Here is a 9812-nt window from a genome sequence, read left to right on the forward strand (position 1 = left end):
GAGATATACATTTCTTTTTGACTTTGTTTTCTTAAAGAATGCTACCAGGTTCTTTTTCAGTTTAAACGAAGTAAAAATATTGTATGCAATGTTTGAAATTTAATTAGCTTTGGGTTATTTTGATGTAATGCAATTTACCAAATATTTTACTGTAGTAATTCTCATAAATTCAATGTATTTGATAAGAAATTATTCCTAACATTGTTATTATCCTTACTTTATTTCTTTCACTTAAAATTAGTAATTAATTTAGAGTATATACAATTGGAATTTAGCCGTTAATGCAGGATGAAAATTTAATTTCAGAAAAATATTATCAAAAGTATATGCACCAAACAGCAACATATCTAACCACCTGGTGAGGGTCAAAAACATTGAAACTTTTATGGAAAACTTGGAACAGATTTATTAAAAAAACATATCCTTGTGAAGGAACTTAGGTTCTTGCTTGATCATCAGCAATCAAATATATTACTTAGGCCTCATATTTCCTATATGCCATTCAATAGCATTCCCATTGCCACCACTATCACAATCTGTTCAAGAAAGGTCAGGATTTAGATGAACATACTAAGTCTTAGAAACATAATATTAAAAATGGTTTAACGCAAATTAGTTTCAAAAGGTTAAACAAATTAATTTCCTTGCTATGGCTGTTGAGCATTAAGGGAGACAAAGTACATTCACCCAGTGGGGAGCTTCCCTTTTCCTCCCAACACTCTGTAACAGCCTCAAGCGTACCCAGATGATCTTTATGCACATTTTCTGTTGCCCAACACCAGGATCCTTAGTGCCAAATAGAAAATCAGAAATATGTATTAGTTTGAGAACAGGTGTCTGAAGAATGTGAATCTGCATGACTTACATCCCATGGGTTTCACATCTGAAATGTCCAGTGAGAGAGTATTCCTTTTTCCTTAAAGTGCTAATACTTTCATTCAAACCAGTTTTAATTCAAAGCTTTTCCTAACACTAAACTGATGTCCCAGGAAAGAAAGTCCTATTTGATTTATCAAATCTAGAAATCACCTTATCACTAATGGACAAATCCCCAAGGCCTACCTAATTAGTCATGAGGCAGTGATTTTTTTTAGTACTTCAGAATGTGAGTGCACATTCAGGCACAGATTAAACTAATTTTTCATACAGTTATAAACATACAGTCCTTGTAAGGGATGCCAGAACAGAAGTCTGCAAACTTGAGTAAGCAAAATCTTACTCTGGAAATATGTATTACAGAACCAAGTTAGGGTTTCATTGACGTTTACACAATATTTGATTTAACAGGGGATTCCTCCATTTCCAAAAAGCATTAAAAAAAAAAAAAAGAACAAAAAAACAAAAAAACAGAGAATGTGTTGATTAAAAACCTGCATATGACTGCAGGAAAAGTGACCAGTTTAAAATTGTAGATAAAGATGATCCACTCTCATTGACTTCTCTGCTATCTTTGTGTACATCTATCTTTCTAATATTAGGAACTGTCTGAAGTCATGAAACTCAAACCTGCACTGTTGAGCTCCTGCCAAAATCAGATGTTGTTGTTATGAGTGACAGACGAGTAATATATTGAGGTCTCAGCTTATTCAATACTTCCAAGTTAATATGGGACTATTTATGATGACCAAAGTACATAGATTATTTTTGTTAATATAACAAAATATTATTAACAACTATGTTTTCCCTCTAATTTTTGAACAAGAAAGGAGATGAAAGAAAATAAAGTCATCTGTTGCTAACAATCAAATGGAGGAAATTATAGCCTAAAGGATGAAATATTTTTAAAGGGATAAGAAAATCATAAAAAGAGGTTATAAAAGACATAATAAAGAAATCTCAACTAGAGTAGGCATTGGAATTCACAGTTAAACTATAGGAATAGTAACCAACACAAGCCACCAACTGATTACGGGAAAACAAAAACACAAGTATTTTTCAGCTGAAACTCAATGATCACATTTTATTATGTGCCTTTTTACATTAGTAGCACATTTTAATCATAGATTTGCTCCAATTTTGTAACTATTTCTTGAAAAAAGGCTTAGTGAAGTCAAGGGAAAACACACCTGTACAATTATTTCTTTTTATGATTTGGTGTGGAATGGAGGTGAACAAAGAAAGAGGAAAGATCAAGACAACGCAAAAGACATGGACTACACATTTAATAGGAGGAATTTAGGGAAAAGTAAATGTAACATCCCTTCTTTCTTCTGTCCTCACTCTTTCACTTAAATATGAGCACCACATGGAAATGTTAAAATGTGAGAGTAAAAGAAGAAGCTGCCATTAGATTATCAAAAATATTTTATTTGATAGAAAGGAAGTGGCTACAAAAATATTTGAAAAGGAAAAGCATTTAATATCAAATATCATCAAAGAAATTTCAAAATGAAAGCTGATTTTCCAACAAAATATCAAAATTTTTAATCATTAATTTAAAAACCCAGAAAGTTAATGATGTTCCATAATGCTTTTTCATGATAAAGTTTTAACTGGAAAAAAAAATGATGGGACTGGAACGAATTTTATAAATACATTTTCAGGTTGACAGTAGGCTTTTTTGACATGAATTTCATCCCTCTCTAAATGTACTAGCCAGCTAACTCTAGGGACAATGTGAATGCAATCAGGCATTGCTGTTCTCTGGGGAGCAGTTTTTCCCCCCAAGACCTCTAATGCCTGTAACCATATGGTTTGACCTTTCCTTCTTTTCTTGACCTAATTGGCTGAGTGCCAGCCACCCTCCCAGAGTGGAAGACTAGATTAAGACTCCTGTACTTCCTTGTTCTCGTTCTTGGCCCACGGAACCCCGAGAATAGACGTCTTGGAATAATCCTGGGGTAAGAGCCTCTTTTGGAATCTTTTGTCCTGTCCCTCTGAGATATCCCTCCAAAGCCTCTCAAGAGCTAGTCCCAGAGGTGGGGCTGCGGTGGATATTTTCATAACATAACCACCAGTGCCTAGCAGAAAAAAATATTGGACCTCATTGTTTTGACTGTCACAGAACTATACGCATTTTTAAGAGTTTCTTTACCTGCTTATGGGTTTTACAGGAGCTTCCAAACTCTCATTTCTTTCCCACCATTACTGGCAGTGCTGCCAGCTCTTCTGTCCTTAGACCCAGGGCAGGATGGATGCAGCAGTCAGGAAAACCAGCAGGACAGACACCTCACCCACCTGGGCACTTTCTCTCTTCCTGGGGAGGCCGAGTTCCACAGCAACCTGTGCCTCCTTCCATTGGCATGAGGCATGTACTGCCTCTTCCACTTCGGATCCACATCCTTTTTCAGACTTATTACTTTTATGTCACAGAAGCCAGGTGTTAAAGGAGAAGAGAGGGTCTGTAGACAGGGAAGAGTAAGAAGGTTCATGGAAAATATATGTTGTGCCTGAGTTTTCAATGGAGGAACAGAGAAAACTGTGAAAAAGGAAAGCTCACTGTTCTGCTTCCAAAACTTTGTTCATGTTCATGAATCAGAATTTTACCACCTGATAAAATTCTGTCACCGCTTGCTAGTTGCTTCTGTCCTCTTCGAAAGGAGGGGATGAGCTGTGATACACACTTCAATCCATGTGCACAGTACACAGGTTCTGTGACTTGCCAAGCAAAACAACCACCACTCTACCCCTGAACACAGAGATTCCTGTGACTTCTGTAAGGAAAAATAAAGAAATATATTCTGCCTCCCAGAAACACAGCTGAGGCCACTCCTAAGTAGGATGAAGAAACAAATGCACATAGGTAGCCAGGAAGCAGCAAGCTTTCACATTTGTGAATCTTCAGAGAGCACGGTGCTGCTGGTTTAATCTGCACCACATCCGTTTGCCAGCACAGGCAACAAAAAGACCTCTCAGTCTTGGCCCAGCACTCCATGCTTAAGTATGAAACAGTATCTGAAACCTTCAGGACACAGGCAAAAAAACTCAAAAGCACAAGAGTTCGAGTTTCTCTGTTGACATTTCAAGGCTGCAGATCAAGCTCGTAAAAGTATTCTCTTGGTGCTTGAGTCAAATGCTATTTGTAATGATTTGATTTGGAGAGTATACTGGCAGTGGAATGTGCCACGCGATGTTTCTGCCACACCTTTTCACTTGATAGACTGAAGCTACTGAAGTGATTCAATTCACTTTCCCCTTTGAAGACTGGGAAAAATTAACTACCAACAACTGGGCCTTACACACCCACACTGCAGTGGATGGTTCTCAGGAAAGCAGCTTTCCAGTTGGATGCCAGGGATGTGCCATTGCAGCAACGCTCACCCACAAACCCCCTGTGGAAGCAGTGCTGGCGAGCAAACCCTGTTCTCCATATTCAGGGCAATCCAGGCCATCAGGCAGTAGATAGGGAAGGCCATGCTGGGTCGGACAACTGCCCAGTAGCAAGTTTCCAGCACCAGCTATAAGCAGGTGTCTTGGAGGAGCAGGTCAGCATCAGTGGCAATTCCCCCCACACTTAGCTATCTCCAGCTACTTCCATCTGTGGAGGTGGCTTCCTGAGCCAGATGCAGCTCCCAGAAACCAGAATACATGTATGTTTTTGGGAAAGGTTATTCAAGTCACAAGAACCCAAGTACTCCCTTCTTATTTCCAGCTTAAATGCTGTATTTTCAGTAAACATATTCTTGAGAAAACTCTACAAAAAGCTTAAACTGAACAGAGAAACCAGAAAAATAAATAAAACAAGGCTCTTCTGTCCTGTTCTCAATCCTCCTTTGCAGAACACTTTGGCATAAACTATCAGCAAATTCATTCTTAAAAGCACTCTATATTTAAATACATATTTAAAACTTTTTTATTAAAAATTAAGGAAAAAATCTGGCACACCTCTGTTTATAAAACAGGATATAAGAAAATTACTTCTTTTAGTTTCTAATGTAACTTAAAAAAAAAAAAAACCAACTAAAATATTACCACCCTCTTGTTTTCAGATTCCCTAAAAATATCAAAGAACAATTATTTTGAGACTTCAAATAAATAAAAAGGAACATACTGACAAATTTACAAGGACATGCAAACTGATTTCTAAATTCCTGGGACTGGCGTTCTTTAACTGGCATGAAGAAATAAATGAATGCTTCTTTAACACACAAGCCAAGAACATTCCTTGAATCTTGTACCCTAAGAAGTCACTGCTGATGGGAAATAAAAAAATCCTTCTTCTTTATTTGTAGTTCTCTGAAACAAAAGGGGAATGGAAGGGAGGAAACAATGTATTAAGCTTATTAAATACTAATAAGATAATTCACACTGCATGAACGTAATAGCCACTCTGCTCAGAGTTTGTTATGCATTTCTATCCATGCAGCCATCCTACCAGGCTCCTGAGGGATAAACTGTTCCAAGGAAGCCCAAACTCAGACAAACTTACTCAACCAACAGCACCACTGACAAACTTACTTTTACAGGACACAGAGACCGTGAATCCTTTGATGGCACTTCACCTCAACCATAAAGCTGCCCTTTCACATAATCTTCCCAAGATTCAGGTACCTGTTTTTCACCACTAACCCATACAAAACTGCCTGAAGGCTTCTCAGAAACACGAACAAGTAAGATCTGCACGACGGTTAAATGCACAGCCAAAAGTTCAGCAAAAGAGAGAGAGGAAAAGAAAGGCTAAAGCAAAAAGACAGGCAGATGTAGAGCCCTAACTAGCCAGCCTTGCTGCTCCTTGGCTGCAAAAGGAGTCATGTGAGCCTGACCAGCCAGATCTCTCTCCAGCACTAGCTCTGGCCCAGTCAGGTATTCCCTCCCCTGTCAGTGGCTGTGGCAACTGTAGCAGATGCCCTGCCTTGGAAAGGTTCAGGCACTGGTGAAACAAGCAGTAGGATTCATTTTCAGGTCTGCACTGAAATCTGTGGGTAAATTCTAACTTAAAGGTAGGAAAGGCCAAGCTTGCAGGAAATCTCAGGAAAAAAATAAAAAAATTAAAAAATATTAAAAAAAAATTTAAAAAAAAAATAAAAAAGAGAAAATTGAACTGTAAAATGAACCCTTGTAGTACCTCACCTGATTGTGTTCTAGGCAGCCTTCCTGAACTCTATCTCAGAGGTTCTGACTTACTTATTTAGACAAACTGTTACTGCACATAGCAGTAAGCTTCCTAGTCTTATGATCTAACTCACACAGAATTCAGAAATACTGTCTTTGCAATCTTAATCAGTGTAGTAGTAATAGGCTTTCTCCAATATTACCATATTTCTGTCAGATGGGCCAAAGATCTAAACGAAGAGCAAGATGTGTGCACCTCAGAAAGCACTGTTAGGTGATGTAATTCTGTCCTTATGCCCCTGTCTCATTTCCTTCAAGCATATTTCTTACCTTAAAACAAAATCCTCAGTCTTCCATGCTCCCAATCTTTGGGTGTTTCTCCCCCAGAATTATCATTCCACGTGACTGCCAATCCTGTATATCCAAAAGTCCTCTATTGTTTCAGAAAATTTACGACCTAGGATTTCTGATGGGTTTCATTTTGGGGATTTTTTTGGGGGGAGGGCATCTCTTTTTACCTTTTGGGCAAAATTTTATAACTGATCAGTGCATTTGTGAAGAATGGATGCTCACCTTTAAGAGAAGAGGAGCATAATGTAATCATGTGACTTTGCACTTTTTTTGAATTAACAAATTCCCATATTGTGTAAATCACAATAAAAGCCTGAGGAAGCTGACCACAAGGCATACTCTCCAAGTCTGACACTTACCATAAGCCCTATCTTCCTTCCAGTTCCTCCACATCCATCCTCCACATCCACACCTCAAGTTCATGTCCACTTCTGAGCCCCTCACTTCCAGAAAGACATTGAGATGCTGGAGCAAGTCCTGAGAAGGGCACTGGAGCTGGTGAAAGGTGTGGAACCCAAGTCTTATGAGAAGCAGCTGTGAGAGCTGGGGTTGTCTGACCTGGAGAAAAGGAGCCTCAGGTGAGGCCTCTACAACTACCTGAAAGGAGATTGTAGCCAGGTACATGGTCAGTCTGTTCTCCTAAGTAATGATAGGACAAGAGGAAACGGCCTCAAATTGCATCAGGGGAGGTTTAAATTGGATATTAGGAAAAATTTCTTCACTGAAGAAGCGTTGGAACAGGCTGCCCAAAGAAGTGGTGAGTCACTATCCCTGGAGGTGTTTTACAAACACACAGACCTGGCCCTTAGGTACATGGTTTAGTGGTGGACTGGGAAGTGCTAAGTTAATGATTGGACTCAAAGGTCTTTTCCAACTTAAATGATTTTATGATCCTACCCCCTTGACAAGGCATGTAGTCCAAACCTCTTGAACCTCTGATGACCAACCCAGTTTTGTGTTCTAATTCCTGGACTATGCAGACAGTAATTCTGCACTTGCTTGCTGTCACATTTGGGCTAACATCCCGGAGGTTGAGCATTTCAAGGCAGATCCCACTGTAAAGCACTGCAGTAGAGAGCTTCTCTGGATTTCACTGGGAACAAGGAATTACTCCTGCTTGGGTGTGAAGCCCTCAGTGGGGAGAAAACAAAATATGGGCTGCTTGAAAGTTTACCATGTGTGTAGTACCATCTAATAAAAGAGCCTGAATAATCTTGGAGATTAATTCAAATTTACTTAATTATTTTTTATTAATTTCAATTTTACTTACTGGGCTTAATTTTAATTAGTGATTCAGTATTGAATTGCATATAGCAGAGATGTCCAAAGAAAAGCTAAAAAACAGGCCTGAGCAATAGGAAGGACTAGAGTCTTCTCTGATGTGTCAAAAAAAATAGTAAGGGTGACACAGAGACAAGGAAGAGGAAAAGGAAGAGGAATGAAAGCGATGAAGAGAATTCTGTTTACTTTAAGCTAATGGCCAAACATCTGTGAGAAATGCAACAGGATTTTAAACTAAGCGGAAAGGGGAATGAGCTGAAATAGAAAAAAAAAAGGTGCTTGTTCTGCGCTCCTCCCTTTCCTTCCACTCTTCCCAGGAGAACTAGAAAATAGTAACAAAGAGAAAAGAATTAATTGCATGAAGAGGGAAGTGCAGAGAAGTGCAAAAAAAGTTAAGATCTCAGGGGAAAGCTTATGGATTATTGCCAGATTTAAGAACATTTACTTCTGCTTGCTTTCCAAATGTAATTGGAGATGATAAAATGGATAATTAGGAAGAAAAGAACAGCCTAGAACAAAAGCAGAGTGCAATGCTTGCATAACTGGTAATGAAAACTATTTCCAAATCCATTATTCATTGAGGATAACATTAAACAACACCTATTAGAGATAAAGGCTTGATAGATTATACCCTAGGGCGCTATTTGAGGCAGCCAAAGCAATCTTTGGCTTGCTAATCTAGCTGCAGAGTAGTTCCAAAAGACACTTGGCACTTTTTGGCACTTCTTATTAAATTTCCACAGTGATCTGGACACTTTGGAATGATCTGATCACACCTGTTAATCAGAGGTGGTGAAGTAAAATCTCAGAGGACAACAACTGCACAGGATTTAAAGGCTGGTCATTAGACATATTTGGATCACTTCTCAGATGTTTTTACTGAAGGCCAGTGCAAAGTATCTATGAAAGTAGGTCAACTGTGGTTGTAGACAGGGCTTTATCCCATCAAATTGTGACGGAAAATGTTCAAGCCACCCTACGTGATTTCTGTCACCAGCCATACTTGAGCACCTGGTTCTGAAGAGTCCAGCATCATCGTCAAGCTTGCTTGAGTTGAAGACAACTCACCCATCTGGACAGCATGGATTTCCTACGTGTGCTTCTGGCCTTTTAGCTACAGCCCCTGGGATAATGACTGCCACCAGCAAGGCAGCTAAAACTGCAGAAATCCAGTGCATCGATCCATGCTAAAGCTCACACTGGATGTCAGCTTCTCCAAGAGCACAGGACCACTTTTTTTCCACAAGACTACAGATGCTTTCGTTCTCTGGCTCTGCAATTAGAAAGAAAAGCCTGCTGGAGAGTAGGAGGTAAGTGGAATTGTGCATCTGTACGTAAGTGCAGGCAGTGAACCCCATAGCAAATTCTGAGCATTATCATGTAGAGAAGAGCTGCCAATCTTTTTAAAAATTTATTAGTATTTAGAGAGATACTGGAAAAAAGGATAAAAATAATTAAATGCTTTTTTCCAAAAAAGAAAAAGAAAAACGGCAAGAGGGTATTTCTGGTAATCTTCCTGTAAATTTATCTTCATTGTTAAACAACAAACAGAATAAATGCTAAAAAATTATTTACTGGCTAGCAATAGGTTTATGTGAATCAAAGAGTATTAAATTATAGAGGAAAAGGCTCACCAGAAATCCATGGCCCTTTCCAAAACTACAATTATCAAATTAGTGAAAGAAGTGAATGACCATGTGACAGTAAGAACAGCACTGGGTTTCTTATAAAAATCATAACTTAAAAATTAATTCCAGCTGGCCTGGCTAGCAACGTTGCCAAATTCAGTGAAGTTATCTATAGTTACATTGCTATGACCGTTTAACATTTGCAAACAACAGAGAATTCAATAATAATACAATAAGGTAAGTTTTAAGACATGTCTTACTTAATATCCACAAGACAGAAGAGACTGCATCCTTGTTTAGTTATTGCATTAATGTCCTCCAACCCTATTAAAAAAAAATTATTTAAGCCGTATGTCAATTGACATAAGTAAATTGAACACTGCAGTTCTCCCCCTGCATAATGATGTTCCTCCTTGGACCCCATGAGCCCTGCACTAACCTCTTGACATGCTAACCTCTTGCTGGAAAAAGTCTATTTCATTCTCCAGTCACCTTCCATTTGTCTTTAGTTCACAGATAATCCAGGCCAGCTTGTCCATGGTTAGCACTGACTCACCACAA

Source organism: Chamaea fasciata, unplaced genomic scaffold (assembly GCF_029207755.1).
Source record: "Chamaea fasciata isolate MVZ Bird 193981 ecotype frontalis unplaced genomic scaffold, bChaFas1.0.hap1 SCAF_3, whole genome shotgun sequence".
In the NCBI taxonomy this organism is placed as follows: domain Eukaryota; kingdom Metazoa; phylum Chordata; class Aves; order Passeriformes; family Sylviidae; genus Chamaea; species Chamaea fasciata.